The following is a 16,069-nucleotide window of genomic DNA, read 5'->3' on the forward strand; positions in this document are numbered from 1 at the left end:
TTTCTACATGGGCCAATGCAAACAATTTGGGGGTACAAAAAAGACAAATTTTCATCAAGTTCAACCGAGCGATAGGAAGGGAAGGGGCACATGTACAACCACAATGCATGATCCAGTCCGCCCTAGAAGAGCTGATCTGTCTCTTCTGATACCAGATTAATGACTAGTCGGTCTTCATAAGGTTTACATATTAATATTTTACACAAGGGGATGTGCTCCTGAAAAATGATGATTTTTGGGCTCACATAAAAATTCAGATCATCCAACGAGCAAATGGATATAGTGATCGAGAATGGGCACTCCTAGGAATGATGGTTCAGCCGATTTATGCGCCCATGTAAAAGGACTATTACTTCTGACTACTACATGCACGGTTGACATCACGTGTCGGAACAAAGGATTGGTTATGGAAAAAGTCAACCAGCCCAATTCTTCTTTCCCCAACATTAGTCATTGAGGAAGAATCAGAATACTCCAAAACACATTAGATAGTTATCCACTCCTGCCAAAATCGGATGATCCGTCTGGCTTCCTACTAATATTTATAGGCACATTAATAGCACAAACAATTTTTATCTAACATATTGGCCAAAATTTCTATAGCCATCGTTTCGTGAATCTGTATAAGCTTAGAGTTAATTGGAACCATAACACATCGCTCATATGGCCATATTGTACCCATGTAAATCTCCAGTTTTCAGGCTCATGCAAACAATCGATTTTCTCGGAAAAGTTCTATCCGTGGTTTTCACTCATAGCACTGGTCCCTATAATATTCTGTGGGGCTGTGCACATGTCCGATTTTTTTCCTCGGACCAAGTAGGGGATGGAAATATAAACGGAGACATGTTTGCTTTTGATCCAAGTGTCAAAATTGGCAATACAAGTCTATGGGTCCAATTTTCACGGACTGATAGAAGAATGAAGAAGGCGGAGAAACCTTTTTTTTCCTCTTCACGTTTGAGAAAAACTGATGCCACTCTGCTCAAACCCTGATCAAAATCTGATCCGAAAAATCTGATTGTTTTTTCCCGAATGTGGAGAAAAGGGTCCGGTGACCCCACCCTAAGGGTGCTTTCACATTGCGGTCAGGCACCCGTTCGGTGGCCCCGTTGAGGCTTACGTCTGAACCAAAAACGGGATTCAGGCATATGCACAGATAACAGCTGATCGGCGGGGGTGCCAGGTGTCAGGCCCCGGCCGATCAGACATTGATGACCTAAGAATAGGTCATCAATGTAAAAGTAGTTCACAACATCTTTAATTTCCCAGAGAAGTCTCGTCACTCTGACATGCCAGGCTTGGCTTGTTTTACTCTCCACAAGGAAAAATTTTACCCCTTAGATATCAATCTTTCCTTTAAAAATACTGAATAAACTTCGAAATTTAATCATGAGGCTCGAGAAAAAAGTCCAAACAGAAGATGAAAATTTGCACCATTGACTAGAAGCCATTTCAATTCTCTTTGTATTTTACTGTGTTGGGGTCCTAATTAATGTTTTTGCACATAAAAGAAAACCTCGACCACGCCTAATGACTGATCTCTAATTACTTGCCCTTAGAACTTTAATTAATGGCTATTATCCTAGTGGGACAGAATTGATCAAAGTGTTAAGTGTCCATTAAGTAAGAGATAAAGATAGGACAAGGAAGGAATGTTTGTTCCTACACCTTTACAAATCAATTAAAAAGTATAAAAAAAACATAAATAACTAAAAATGTCAACTTTTTCTTAAAGGTAAGAAACCTAAGAATGACATCAACCGCATTACCTTGAGAAAAAAACATCCATTGCTGTTTCCCATGCACATATTTAAATGACTTTCTACACAATACAAAACTTGTGATTAGATAAACTTCTGTAATCACCACTCGGATCCCAATTGTTAAGCGCCTCACCTGCCAGACGCTACACAAAGAGCTCGAAATCCTTTCTTTAGATTAGGTGTGACATAAAACACCGGTTTAGGCTTTGCCGTATTATCCAAAGAAAGAATGTTATATCGGAAAAACAAAAACAAATAAAAAACACAAAAATATAAAACATTAAAAAAAAATTCTACTTGTATCTATTTTATACCCCTTTAGGACTTCCTAGAATAAGTATTATTACTAAAGATACATTTAAACCTTAACCATAAAACGTTTTATTTTTTATTGTTTATATCATACTTGAATATGTTTATGCTTTTTTATCTTTTGGTTCTTTATTGTGATTATGAATTTTCTCTTGGACTTTTACAACGTATTTCTGAAAAATTACATAATTTTTAACCTATATACATTGCATATAATTGTTAATATTTTAAGATATTATATAACCATATGTCTGAATATTACATTTACATGACTTTTAAAATATAATTTTACATTATATATACTGTACTGCACACATATAATACTAATATACACTGACGAGCAAAAGGGTAACATTGTTTTGGACTTTTGACTTTCAGACTCCATATCTCACCATCCAATACTGCATCGGAAGTGAGACAATCATCTTGGCTACCTCATACATATATTTGGTTTGCATCTAATTAGCATATGATTAGTTATGCAGATTCTTATGTCACTGCATTGTTACTGTTTTGCTCCTGGTGATGGAAAAATCTTTTTCTTCCTGTATCCTACAAATTACAACCCCTTCTCACATTCCCTTATAGATCAGTGTGTTATTAGGTTGATTCCCAAGCGAAAGGTCACTGGTTCGAATCGAGGAGCAGCCATGAAGAAGATTTCCCAAGAAAGGAGAAACAACATCATCCAGCTCATCGATAGCGGTCTCTTGGCCAAGAAAATCTGCAAACTGCATCATATGAGCGCCATGACAGCTTGAAGAATATAAAATGAAGTCCGTCCATCCATTGAAAAGCCAAGAGGTGGAGGTCCAGGCAAAATATCGGAATCAACAAGTCGGTTCATCACAAGGTCTATCAGTTCTGGCGCGACAAACACGGAAGTGGAGGTGGCTCGTATGCTTCGTAATAGCGAGATCACAGACATCCATGTGACGCACGTTACACAAGTCGGGAATGGTGGCCCGAATACAGGCGAAGAAGCCTCGACTTCAACATTGTCATAAAAAGCGTCATCTCGAGTTTGCAAAAAAGTACAAAACTAGTCCAGTAGAAGATTGGAAACGAGTGATTTGGAGCGATGAGATGAAAGTAAATAGACTAGGCTCTGATGGGTGCAAAGGGGTCTGGAAGAAATAAAGGAAAAAGAGGCTAAAGGATTGAGAAATTGAAGCAACTGTGAGGTTCGGTGGAGGAAGCCTGATGACATGGAGTTGTTTCACAGCCAAAGGCATTGGGTACTTGACCAGGATGGATGGTGGTTTCAATGGTGAGCCATGTGTGAGTATCCAAAAGACAAATTACTTCATACACTCGAGTACTATGGGCATGAAAAGGAAGACATAGTGTTCCAGCAGGACAATGACCTGAAGCATACGTCGAGATTGGCAAAAAAATTGTTCAAGGACAAAGAAGTAGAGGTGCTGGATTGGCGCCCACAGTCCTCAGATCTCAATCCAATCGAACACTTGTGGGTAGAGTTGAAGAAAAAGCTGTATACATACCCAAGTGAGTTGACCAGTATGCACCAACTTTGAGAAAGTGTAGAAGAGACCTGCGGTCAGATTTCGGTCAAGACATGTTTGAATCTGATGAAGAGGATACCCAGAAGGATTTAGGCAGTGTTGAAAGCCAAAAGGTAGATTTAGAAAATACTAACAAAATAATAAAAATTAAAATTTAGATTTTTTTTGGAGCAAAACTGTAACAATGCAGTGACATGACAAGAATCTGCCTAACTAATCATATGCTAAATAGTTGCTATGAGATAACCAAGATGATTGTCTGAAAAATGATGGTGCGAGAAAGGTTGAACTTGATGGACCTAGGTCTTTATTCAACCTACGTTACTATGATATGGAGCCTGAAAATCAAAAGTTCAAAACATTGCTACCCTTTTGCTTGTCAGTGTATGTATATACAGTATATATACAGTATATATTAGCAGCTTTGCATTGAAATCTAAATAATTTCATATAAAAATGACACATACTGTTCCGTATAAATATAATATAAAAAATAAATAGAAATTTAACATTTAAGTAATCTTATATAAAAAGGCAACAAAAACCCTCTTAGTAATAACGAATGAATTCTTCAACAATCGAAAAATCTCTTCTAATCTTTAACGTTTGGCAAAATTAATTTATGTAAATTTGGTTGACGAAACATACAAAAATGTCACAAAATGTGATTTATTGAGATATCCAGGGCCACACAGGTCAACCCGTAGGTCATTTAGATGAAAGCAGGAACAAACGTTGGTCCTATGAAGACACATCATCCTGACTCGTGCGTGTCTTTAAAGAGATGGCTTTTCAGACAAGAAGTTAAGACCACACAGAATTTTATTTTTTTTTGTCCCAGTCGAAAAGCAAAACAAGCAAATTTTCCAGCCATTGACTGTATATTACACAGAACACACACAAGTCTTTGAGCCACATTACAGAAAAATACCTGATCTTCACACCTCCTTCAACACCCTCAGGCCCCCATAATATCTAAGAGCCGTATCTTTCATTTCCAATTGCCCTTTCACCCTTGGTCTCCTGGAATTTTATGGAATTTTTGTTAATTTTGAAAAAAAAAGAACACAAATCATCCTTACTATACTAATGTGTAGAGAACCACTCTCAGACTATAGGAAGGCCATATTTTTTTTTGTTGGCCGTGGCAATAAATGAAGAACCCGTCCATCCAACACACTTAGTGCCACTCTCCACCTGTGTGGTTATCATAATTCCTATACGGTAAGCAAGATAATGGGATGGGCTACTGAATAGTGATAAGAGACATATGGCGGCACAAGCTTACATACAACAAAGTTACATTTGATTTATGGGAACCTATTCAGGTCCAAGGAAGGCAGCTTCTTACATAAATGAAATGTTTACTTAAGTGGCCTCCTCAGTAATCTGCTAGACGCAACCCTGTGATTTACTAAGATGAAAACAAGTGATGGGCCACTTGTGGTTTAACTATATAATGAGCTTATTCTGAGTAGGATGGACCTGGAAATATCAACACTGACTTCATTATTTTCTAAGCTTTTAAAAAAGAAATAATAGTAAAAAAAAAGTAAATAGAAGCAAAATATTAATTAATGGTAGTCAAATAAAAATGAAAAAAAAAAACTAAATAGAAGCAAAAAATTAATGGTAGGCAAATAATAAAAAGGCAAATAAATAAATAAAAAAAATAGCAGCAAAATATTAATTAATGGTAGGCAAATAAAAATGAAAAAAAAAAATTACCGGTAAATAGAAGCAAAAAATTAATGATAGGCAAATAAAATAAATAAGATAAAAAAAAAGCCAAATGGAAGCAAAATATTAATGGAAGGGGAAAAGATAAAAAAAAAATTAAATATTGACTATTGGTGGTCAAAAAAGTTTTTTAAAAAAAAGCTAATAAAAAAAAACAAATAATGGTTGGCAAAAAAAGATAAAAAAAAAAAAGAATGGAAGCCAAATAGTAACTAATGGTGGGCAGTAAAAGATTTTATGAACACTAAGTAGAAGCAAAACATTACTTAACAGTGGGCAAAAAAAGGCAGAAAAGCACAAATTTTACAAAACAATTAAGGTCCCGATTAATTTGTTTTTGTTTGAAGTTATTTTTTCTCTTGTCTTTCCTTCTGCACCCTGTCCATCAAAATTGGCGCAGAGTGTATGATAAATTTTTGCAAATTTAGAGATGCTTATTTTCTTTTGCGTCTAGTCCCACTAACCTTTCTATAAGAATTACAATGCCGCAACTGCGCAAAAAATAAATAAATTCAATTTTGTACTCCGATAAGGTACTGGAGTAAAATTGTGTGAAATATGTGCGATATTTTGAAATCTTGCAAATTATGAAATAACCTAAAACATCCCCATAATAAAAGTAAAAAGAGTAGACGAGTAAACAAGTAAATGAAAAAGTAATCAAGTAAACTTGAAAAAAAACACACATTAAATAATGAATAAACTGTAAATTAAATTCACTATTAGAACTACTACACAAAAGAAGTGAGAAACTGGTCTCAATTTTTTTTAATAGCCTGCCAAAAACTGTTTTATAAAGAAAAATATTTTTTTGTTTCTGAAGTTTGTAAGATACCACAACAGAAATACATGGATACAGAACACTAAGTTATTCGGTTTGAAAAGAAATTACTTTGTATTTGTCAAGTTATAATTGGAAAAAAACAAACAAACCTTAGTTGTCTTTGAAGTTTAGGTGTTTTTGTTTATTGCTATACAAAGGTTAAAAAAAATGCAAATTTCCAGAATAGTGCCTAGTAATTTAAGGCCTAATTAGCTATTAACTCTTCACACCTTTTTTTAGTGCAGTTTTTTAAGTAAAAAAAAAAGGAGTGAATTTAAAATAATTGAGGAAAACTAGAATGTTTACTACATTCTTCTCCTTCCTGCCTTTACCTCCCCCCTCCTGACATTGGCTTGAAAAAAAACTGCATCAACAATTGGATCAAAACAGAAGGTATGAAACCAACTTGTTTATGTGCTCACCATGATAACAAGCTAACAATAGCTGTGGGTAAAAAAATTAAATATATAAACGTCAAAGTATCACAGTTCTTCCCAAATAACTCATTTGCATTGAATGGGATATGTTCTTTTCACTAACACACGCCCTGTGTCTGAGGGCACGGTAGTAAAACTGATATTGGATTTAGTCATTTCCACATCGGTATTTATTGTAAATTACTGTATAATTTCTGTTTGTGTGAAATCATTAGGTCGTTTATTAGATTCTCAGTTTATCGCATGTCTCTTATATACAGTATCACATTGCATGTATCCGAAGCTTTCATACAACTCCGAAATAGAAACGATCACCACGAATAAAGAGATTTAAAATACAAAGTCAATCACATTACCGTTCCATGGTCTTCGCAGTTTCGCTCAGATTTAGCTATTTTCCCAGTGAGTTGAATTTATTGATAAATTTCAATTTATTCTGCATTTCCAAGTCAGAGTGTTTTCAGTAAGTTTCATTAAGTTTAATACTGGACCTCATCCAAAATGTCTCCACACAGTCCTCTAAAGCCTCATTCAGCAGAGCCATCTACTCAGTTACATGGAGGGAGGGGCGCGATCATCCTATAAGCACCGCACTCTCATCTGCTCGCTCAGCAGCAGGTGTTGTCCAACGACTCCCAAAATAAACATCAATATGCTATGATATCCTATCCTCCTCCGCCTGATAGCCTGAGCCACAATGCTCTGCAACAGGAAAAGGAGACACAAAGGCTGTCGTCTATTCTATCTATCAATTATCTATCATCTATCTATATCATATCTATTAATTATCTATCATCTATCTATATTATCCATCTATTTATCTATCATCTATCTATCTACTATCTATATCATATCTATCTATCCATATATCTATTATCTATCTATTATCTATCCCATATCTATCTATCTATCTATCCCTCTATCTATTATCTATCTAATATCTATCATTTATTATCTATCTATCTATCTATCTAATATCTATCTATCATTTATTATCTATCTATCTATTATCTATCTATCCTCCATCTCAACTATTTATCTACTAATCAATTTAGTTATGTGTCTATCTATTTCCTGTTTATCTAGCCATCTTTTTAGCTAGGTACCTGATATCTATCTCTCTATTATCTATCTATCTGTGCATTCTTCCTTTTATTTATCTCATATCTATCTATATCATATCTATCTATCCTTCCTTCTATCTTTCTTTTTTTTCTTGCTCTCTTCATTTTTTCTTTCTCTTCTATCTATCTATGCATTAATCTTTCTTTCTATCTTTCTTTATATAAGTTCATCACATCTATCTAATCTATGTTTAATCATTCTTTTTGCTTTCCTTCCTTTCCGTTCATCACATCTATCTAATCTCTGTATTTAATTTTTCATTTTTTTTCTTTCTTTCTATCAGTTCATTCTATCTATCCGTTCATCACATCTATCTAGCTATCTACCGTAATCTGCATGTTTAATCATTCTTTTTTCTTTCTTTCCTTTCCATACATCACATCTATCTAATCTATGTATCCAATTTTTCTTTCTATCCAATCATCACATCTATCTAGCTATCTAATCTATGTAACTAATCTTTTTCTTTCTTTCCATTCATCACATCTATCTAGCTATCTAATCTATATATTTAATTATTTTTCTTTTTTCCTTCCTTTCATTCTATCACAACTGCAAGATGTCAGTTAATAGCTCTATCCTCTGGAAAAAGGTCAGAAGTGGATTAACACCAGTTAAAAACAGTCAATTAGCAGATACAAGCATTGTCACACTAACATGGACCTGAAAAAACATCTGTCCTATGGTTTACCATTGCAGCCTATGGACTATTTAGACCCTGTTTGCAGTTTATGAGCTAGAATATCTCGGTGACTGCTACTTTTGGGTATAAATATTTTAGACTTCCTTTAAAATAATAACACAATGACCTTGTACCTAAAAAAAAACTATGAATCTGAAAAAAGTTTTTTTGCAAAAACACAAATATGTCATGGCCGTGCATTGCAAATTGCTGATTTGTTTTCTGGCCTCGTTCATTAAGGGGCTAAATTTGAACAATATTATGCAAACTTGCAGTAATCTAGGCCAGGAATCCGTATCTGCCTCGAGAGAATGAAATCTGCGTTGTCACCTGTCCTGTGGGCAGGTTGTGTCCTCGCTGATGTGTCCTCAGGCTGGTTACATAGATCAGAAGTGTCAGGGTGAGATCTGACCGCGTGCTTTACATAACTTATCACAGCGAGATGGGAAATATTTAGGGAAGACGCCGCTTACATCAACCACATGTGACAACTATCGGCATTGTTCTCCAAGTTCTAGTCACGAAAGAAGAACGTCACACGCACGCTACAAGATCGTGTTGTATAAGATGCACTTTATGGACCTAGTGGTGCTTCTGTTGGACCTTTCGTGATCTTGTATTAGTGGCCTCGGCTATGGACCTGTTCTGGCTCCAACTCCAATCCTCGCATTTTCCTTCTCTTGCATCTCTCTCTGCTCTCCTGGTAATCCGGTACGCACCTCAGATGCCACTTTACTAGGCCTTTTAAAACAGACTTAGGCAGCTGCAAACTCCCTGAGTATTCATGTAGTTCAGCATATACTAGCTACTAGATGATTGGATTAAGTGGGCCTCCTGTCAAACACTCATCTGCACACTCGACTCTGCTATACCAAAATGCCAGTCTGCTAACACACCTCTGCTGCACCAAAGTGCCTGTCTGCACACCCAACTCAGCTGTACCAAGGTGCCTGACTACCTAAATGGCTCTGATACTCCAAGGTGTCTCTTCACACACCCTTTAATGATGTACCAAGGTGCCTAAACATGTGCATGGCTCTGCTGTTTCAAGGTATCTGTCCGCACCTCCAGCTTTTTTGTTCCACGCTGTTAAACGTACCATGCATCAAGGTGTCTGTCCGCACATCCAGCTCTTCTCTTCCACGCTGTTCAACATATCATGCATCAAGGTGTCTGTCCGCACATCCAGCTCTACTGTTCCACGCTGTTCAACGTACCATGCATCAAGGTGTCTGTCCACACATCCAGCTCTACTGTTCCACGCTGTTCAACGTACCATGCATCAAGTTGTCTGTCCGCACATCCAGCTCTACTGTTCCTTGCTGTTCAATGTACCATACCTCAAGGTGTCTGTCCACACATCCAGCTCTACTGTTCCACGCTGTTCAATGTACCATGCATCAAGGTGTCTGTCCGCACATCCAGCTCTACTGTTCCACGCTGTTCAACGTACCATGCATCAAGGTGTCTGTCCACACATCCAGCTCTACTGTTCCACGCTGTTCAACGTACCATGCATCAAGTTGTCTGTCCGCACATCCAGCTCTACTGTTCCTTGCTGTTCAATGTACCATACCTCAAGGTGTCTGTCCACGCATCCAGCTCTACTGTTCCACGCTGTTCAATGTACCATGCATCAAGGTGTCTGTCCGCACATCCAGCTCTACTGTTCCATGCTGTTCAATGTATCATGTATCAAGGTGATTGTCCGCACATCCAGCTCTACTGTTCCATGCTGTTCAATGTACCATGCCTCAAGGTGTCTGTCCACGCATCCAGCTCTACTGTTCCACGTTGTTAAATGTACCATGCATCAAGGTGTCTATCCGCACATCCAGCTCTACTGTTTCACGCTGTTCAACGTACCATGCATCAAGGTGTCTGTCCGCACATCCAGCTCTACTGTTCCACGCTGTTCAACATACCATGCATTATATCCAATTCCACTCTTCCATGTGCCGTCCAGTTATCCTTCTCCACTGTATCTCACCGCACCAACACCTCCAGTCCAAGCAATTCATTCAGACCTGTTGCTTAGTGAATCCACTTCACCATGTGAGCTATAACAGAGTCAGGGCCTTGGAGGATCCTTTGGTGTTTTGGTGACTAGTCCAATGATTTTGACAACATTTGCCTCAATCCTTCTAAAACTGTTTGTGAAAACACCTGGATTCTATAGAGAACAATCAGGAAAAGGCCCATTTACAGCCCGTTTGTTCAAGGTCTGTACTTGATACCCCTGGTTAAAGTCCTCCATACAGAATAGATAGCCGTTGCCCAATCGTTCAGCTATAAGCTATTTCTCCCAACTGCCCCATACATAAGAATGCCCGGCTGAGCATTCTTGAGTTTTCTATGAAAGAGCCGCTCTCAGACTCCTCTGTCCCCTCCACACTCCCCTGGCGGCGGCTTATCTTCTGAAGAACAAAAGGAATGGCCGTTGGAAATCCAACTGGTCGGATCCTTCTCTACACCCAACATCATCTGTCGAGGAAGAGTTGGGAGGCCCCGATAAACAATAGAAACAGCAGGTTTGGCTGACTTGTCTCTAATGATGTCCGACACTGGTCAATTATCATTATGAAGATGCCGCCGATGTGCCGTATCTCATTGTCTGATCGTCACAGGGTCATTATGTCTATGGTACTAAAAAAAGTCAATTCGGAAAGATGGAAAAATGTTCCATCCCCTCAAAATAGCCACCGGACATACTAAAAAAAAAAAAATTAGTCCTTGCTAATATTCTCCACAATCAGATAGTTTTGTCAGAGTAGTAGCCTTGGAGAATCTTCCCATCATACACACATCAAACAAATGTCTGAAAGCCAAAATCCTCCAAAAAATGTCAGATTGCTCATCGGCTTTGTGCATATTTTTTAGTCTGTGTGTAACTTGGGAACAAACATCTTAAATGAAACATTTATTTAGTTACATAGTTTTCAGCATTAGCTTTATACAATGGATCATTAGAATAGATAAAACAAAAACAGAACAACAAAAGGTAAATTCCAAATTCCACAAGAATCACAGCTAAGCCCAGGTCTATATACAAGAGCGTAAATCTCTAGGCCTCCCTGCAGGCCGTATATATCACGCTGTAGGGGAATCGTATAAACACTTTGTAAGTGTTATTATAAGAAGATCACGGCTGGGGTACAATACCAGGGGCACAAGGGGCCAGGGAAATGGGAACACAACGGGGTCTTCTACACTAGGATACAAAGGGCTTAGTATTTAGTATATTAGGGACTTTCTACATTAGCATAAGAATTTATTGTAATATTAGGGCCCTGAACATTAGAATACAAGTGGCCCTATGTATTTAAAGGGGCCCTATTAGAACACAAAGGGGCCCACTGTAAAAAAAAAAAAAAAAGCTTCAAGGGGTCCGGTAATAAGAACATAAGAACTTACACAATCAAATAAAAGGGACCCCTAAACTAGAATATAGGGATGCTAATAAGACATAAAGGGCCAATGTATTAGAATGTAGGGGTGCTAATAAGAAATAAAGGGCCTATATACTAGAATATATGGGCGCTAATAAGAAGTAAAGTGAACATATATTAGAATATAGGGGCATTAATAAGAAATAAAGAGAACATATATTAGTATATAGGGGTGCTAATAAGAAGTAAAGGGCCCATATACTAGAATATAGGGGAGCTAATGAGAAATAAAGGGAACATATACTAGAATACAGGGGCTCTTATAAGAAGTAAAGGGCCCATATACTAGAATATGGGGGAGCTAATAAGAAGTAAAGGGCCCATATACTAGAATATAGGGTGTTAATAAGAAGTAAAGGGAACATATACTAGAATATAGGGGTGCTAATAAAAAGGAAAAGGGCCCATATACTAGAATATAGGGGTGCTAATAAAAAGGAAAAGGGCCCATATACTAGAATATAGGGGTGCTAATAAGAAGTAAAGGGCCCATATACTAGAATATAGGGGTGCTAATTAGAAGTAAAGGACCCACATACTTGAATATAGGGGTGCTAATAAGAAGTAAAGGGAACATATACTAGAATATAGGGGTGCTAATAAGAAGTAAAGGGAACATATACTAGAATATAGGGGTGCTAATAAGAAATAAAGGGCCCATATACTAGAATATAGGGGCGCTAATAAGAAGTAAAGGGCCCATATACTAGAATATAGGGGCGCTAATAAGAAGTAAAGGGCCCATATACTAGAATATAGGGGCGCTAATAAGAAATAATGGGAACACATTTTGGCATATAGGGGCGCTTATAATTCAAGGCCCCACATATTGGAATTACACAAAACTATGTGAATCACAATGAAGCATCTGGTAAAATCACTTTATAATAAAGAGGTCGTTCTATATCCAATTCCTACTTATTAGATGAGTTGGTGTCTCTGACTCAAGTTCTTGTCAGACTATAACTCTCAGCATGTTCTGACTGCACTACAGCCACATGTTGCAAAAAAAAAAAACAACAAACAACAGCTATAGGCAAAACTTTACAGACAGCAGCCTGGCATTGAGGAGAAGCCAAATTCCCAAAGACATATAGGCGACCTAAAACCCTGAAAAACCTTCTTCATGCTTTAGATATTATATTAGTCCACTGACCATGCAGGAGAAGGTTTGGCAGGATAATTACTAAGTCAGCGCCAGTTAAATGCGACAATAAATGCATCAATGGCGAATAAACATTTCTAAGTGTCCAATAAATGTCCTGGATCTAAAGAACGAATCTCATTAGTAATGAGCAATCCCTCTGTCATCAGAGGCACCTGGAATATCAGTCCGAAAAGTCAGTACACCCGGGGCCTACCTGCTCGGCACAACTTTGGAAAGTTCTGCCATAGTGCTGGCAAATATATATATATACAACCAGGTGCAGGGTCCGGTCCAGGGGGAGACCGGAGAGAGCGGTGTACAGACCGGGAACCTCAGTGTCCACAGCAACAGGTGAGAGAGGAAGGAGACAATCAGGAGAGGAGGCTCCGGCCCGTCCAGCTCCTGTCCTCACCCCCCACCCCCTCTCTCCATAGGCGGCTCCGGCAGCAATGATCCCCTGCGATGTGCGGTGGGCGCTGTGCGGACTGAGAGTCCTGACTGCGGTACAAACCGCACCGCCCAGGGGAGGCACCGCGAGAACATGGCGGCGCCATTGGCCCAGAGACAAGTCCTGTGTGACCGGGGGAGGACGCGGCCAGAGTCACGATCAACGGCAGGAAAAGCACCGACAGAAAGCACAGAACGATCACCGACTGCTGCCATCTATGTGCGGCTGTGTAATGGCTGTCATTATCTGTGAGACCCCAGTATCCCGGAGATCTGTCTACATCGATTATATATCCCATATCTATCATCTATCTATTATATATCTATCATTCTATCTATCAATCATCTATCTATCTATCCCTCTATCTATCTATCTTCATATCTATCTATCTATGTATTATCTATCTATCTATCTATCTTCATATCTATCTATCTATCTATCCCTCTATCTATCTATCTATCTATCTATCTATCCCTCTATCTATCTATCTTCATATCTATCTATCTATGTATTATCTATCTATCTATCTATCTTCATATCTATCTATCTATCTATCCCTCTATCTATCTTCATATCTATCTATCTATCTATCCCTCTATCTATCTATCTATCTATCTATCTATCTATCTATCTATCCCTCTATCTATCTATCTATCTATCTATCCCTCTATCTATCTATCTATCTATCTATCTATCTATCTATCTATCTATCTATCTATCTATCTATCCCTCTATCTATCTATCTATCTATCTATCCCTCTATCTATCTATCTATCTATCCCTCTATCTATCCGGTCATATCTATTTATTTAAGTAGTAATGGAGCAGCTCCGTTCTTCAATAAAACTGAGTAAAATATTTATTTGGTGCCTGTGTATCTGATATTTCGGCTCTGTGGGTGACCGCACGCCTCCATGTGAATATTGATGTGCTGCTCACAGACTCGCGCTTTGAGTTTTTTCTCGGATCCATGATTTTCACAGATGTGTGAATGGAGAAGTGACACTAAAGGTGCGAGTGTTGTCCAATAAACAATCGTACAGCACGTGGACATTACACATGGGGATGTGTGAATACACTCTAATCTAAAGCTACATCCTCATATCCGTGCGGCACGTCCCAGCGCTGTATGTTTTTCTTCGGACAGCACACCGACTCATAGAGATCCACCGATCCTTACACCCATCAGTAACAGGTCCGTGTCCCCAGTCCATGAGAATCACAGAAGCTCCTGTTCTCATCCGTTCTGTCTATGTGGATCCATAAGACCCGGCTGGAACCTGGACGGCAGATTCTGTACCTGTGATATCGTCCTGCATTCTTTCATGATCACAATATTTAACACCTCCTTGGAGACAAGATCTAAGGCCGGGTTCAAATGAGAGCATGAAAAATCGTTCAATTTTCATCCGAATTATAGATCCGTTTTGCTTCCATTTTTATACATCAACATTTTAAAAATATACCCATCCACATACAGTTTCCTATTGGAGGAATCACAATGTAGCCTTAAAATATATATATATATATATATATATATATATATATATATATATATATATATATATATATATATGCTATATGGATGATTTGTACGGGATCTGATTTTTTTGTGCACCCATAGACTTGGACGGGCGAGTTTCGTCCAGTAATAGGAAGAGAATAGTGCATGCTGAGATTTTTTGACACGGACAGAATATCCGTATGAAAAACTGTCATCTGAACAGCCCTATTCAATAACATTGGTCCCTGTGCTATCCGATTTTATTTCGGACACTGCTCCTACCTGGAAAGGAGACCTAAGGTTAATTTCCTGCCCCGTAATCAGTAGCCTCATAGGCATATACAAGGCTGATGAAGTTGGGTCAGGAGACCTGCAGCCGTTCCAGAAATCACAGTCTGTACTCGGACCATGAAACACAGACGTCTGAATTCAGCCTTAGGGCTCGTTCAGACAAGCGAATGCAAAATAATCAGTTTTTCATCCAGGGAAAAAAACACGATTTTTCATCCTTGTGTCATCCGCTTTTTACTTTAAAAATTTAATAAATAATAAATCCTATCTTAATAATGGATTTGTGAAAAAAATGCAGGACATGCAGATGGTGACCCGTATGTGATCCAGTTTTTTGCACACCCATTGACTTATAATGGGAGAGTCTAATCCAAAATATGGCCATAGTAGTGCATGCTATGATTTTTTATGGTCATGTCAATTACCCCATTGACTTGCATTGGTACTTGGGCGGTCCGTGTGATGCCCGTTTTGCACGCTGACGCTTAATACGCTCGTCTGGACCTTAATCAGAGGGATTTCTTTCTACTTCCGCTAAGGCCGGTTTTACACATCTCACGTTCACAGCCTGAGTACGGACCGCCATGTACTGACCGGTCGAGGGTCTCCTGATCCTATATGCCTATGAGGTCTTAACGTTTGGGTCAGGAGATCCACGGCCGGTTCGGACAAAGTTCTGTGCTCAGCATAAGTTTTGTACTTTCTAAATTATCCAATTCAAGATTAAAAGGATTTTATTGTATGAATTCCATGGTGATACAAATCATGTTCATCAATACATAATGATAAAACAATTCATGTAATCCGGCATCTGATAGT

The 16,069-nt window shown here is 38.2% G+C and overlaps 1 protein-coding gene across 2 annotated transcripts in view; it reads right to left on the minus strand.

Annotated features, from left to right (window-relative positions):
* LYPD6 (LY6/PLAUR domain containing 6) overlaps positions 1-13,543 on the minus strand; it is a 62,264-nt gene extending 48,721 nt beyond the window's left edge. The window contains exon 1 of one of the 2 annotated variants that reach the window (XM_073645695.1): positions 13,222-13,543. The gene's annotated coding sequence lies outside the window, so the exon portion shown is untranslated. The remainder of the gene's footprint in view (positions 1-13,221) is intronic. The other variant, XM_073645696.1, reaches the window with a different exon arrangement.
* Positions 13,544-16,069: the final 2,526 nt, after the last annotated feature.

Source organism: Phyllobates terribilis, unplaced genomic scaffold (genome assembly GCF_046119375.1).
Source record: "Phyllobates terribilis strain yellow unplaced genomic scaffold, ASM4611937v1 Scaffold_9__5_contigs__length_417890890, whole genome shotgun sequence".
Classification (NCBI taxonomy): domain Eukaryota; kingdom Metazoa; phylum Chordata; class Amphibia; order Anura; family Dendrobatidae; genus Phyllobates; species Phyllobates terribilis.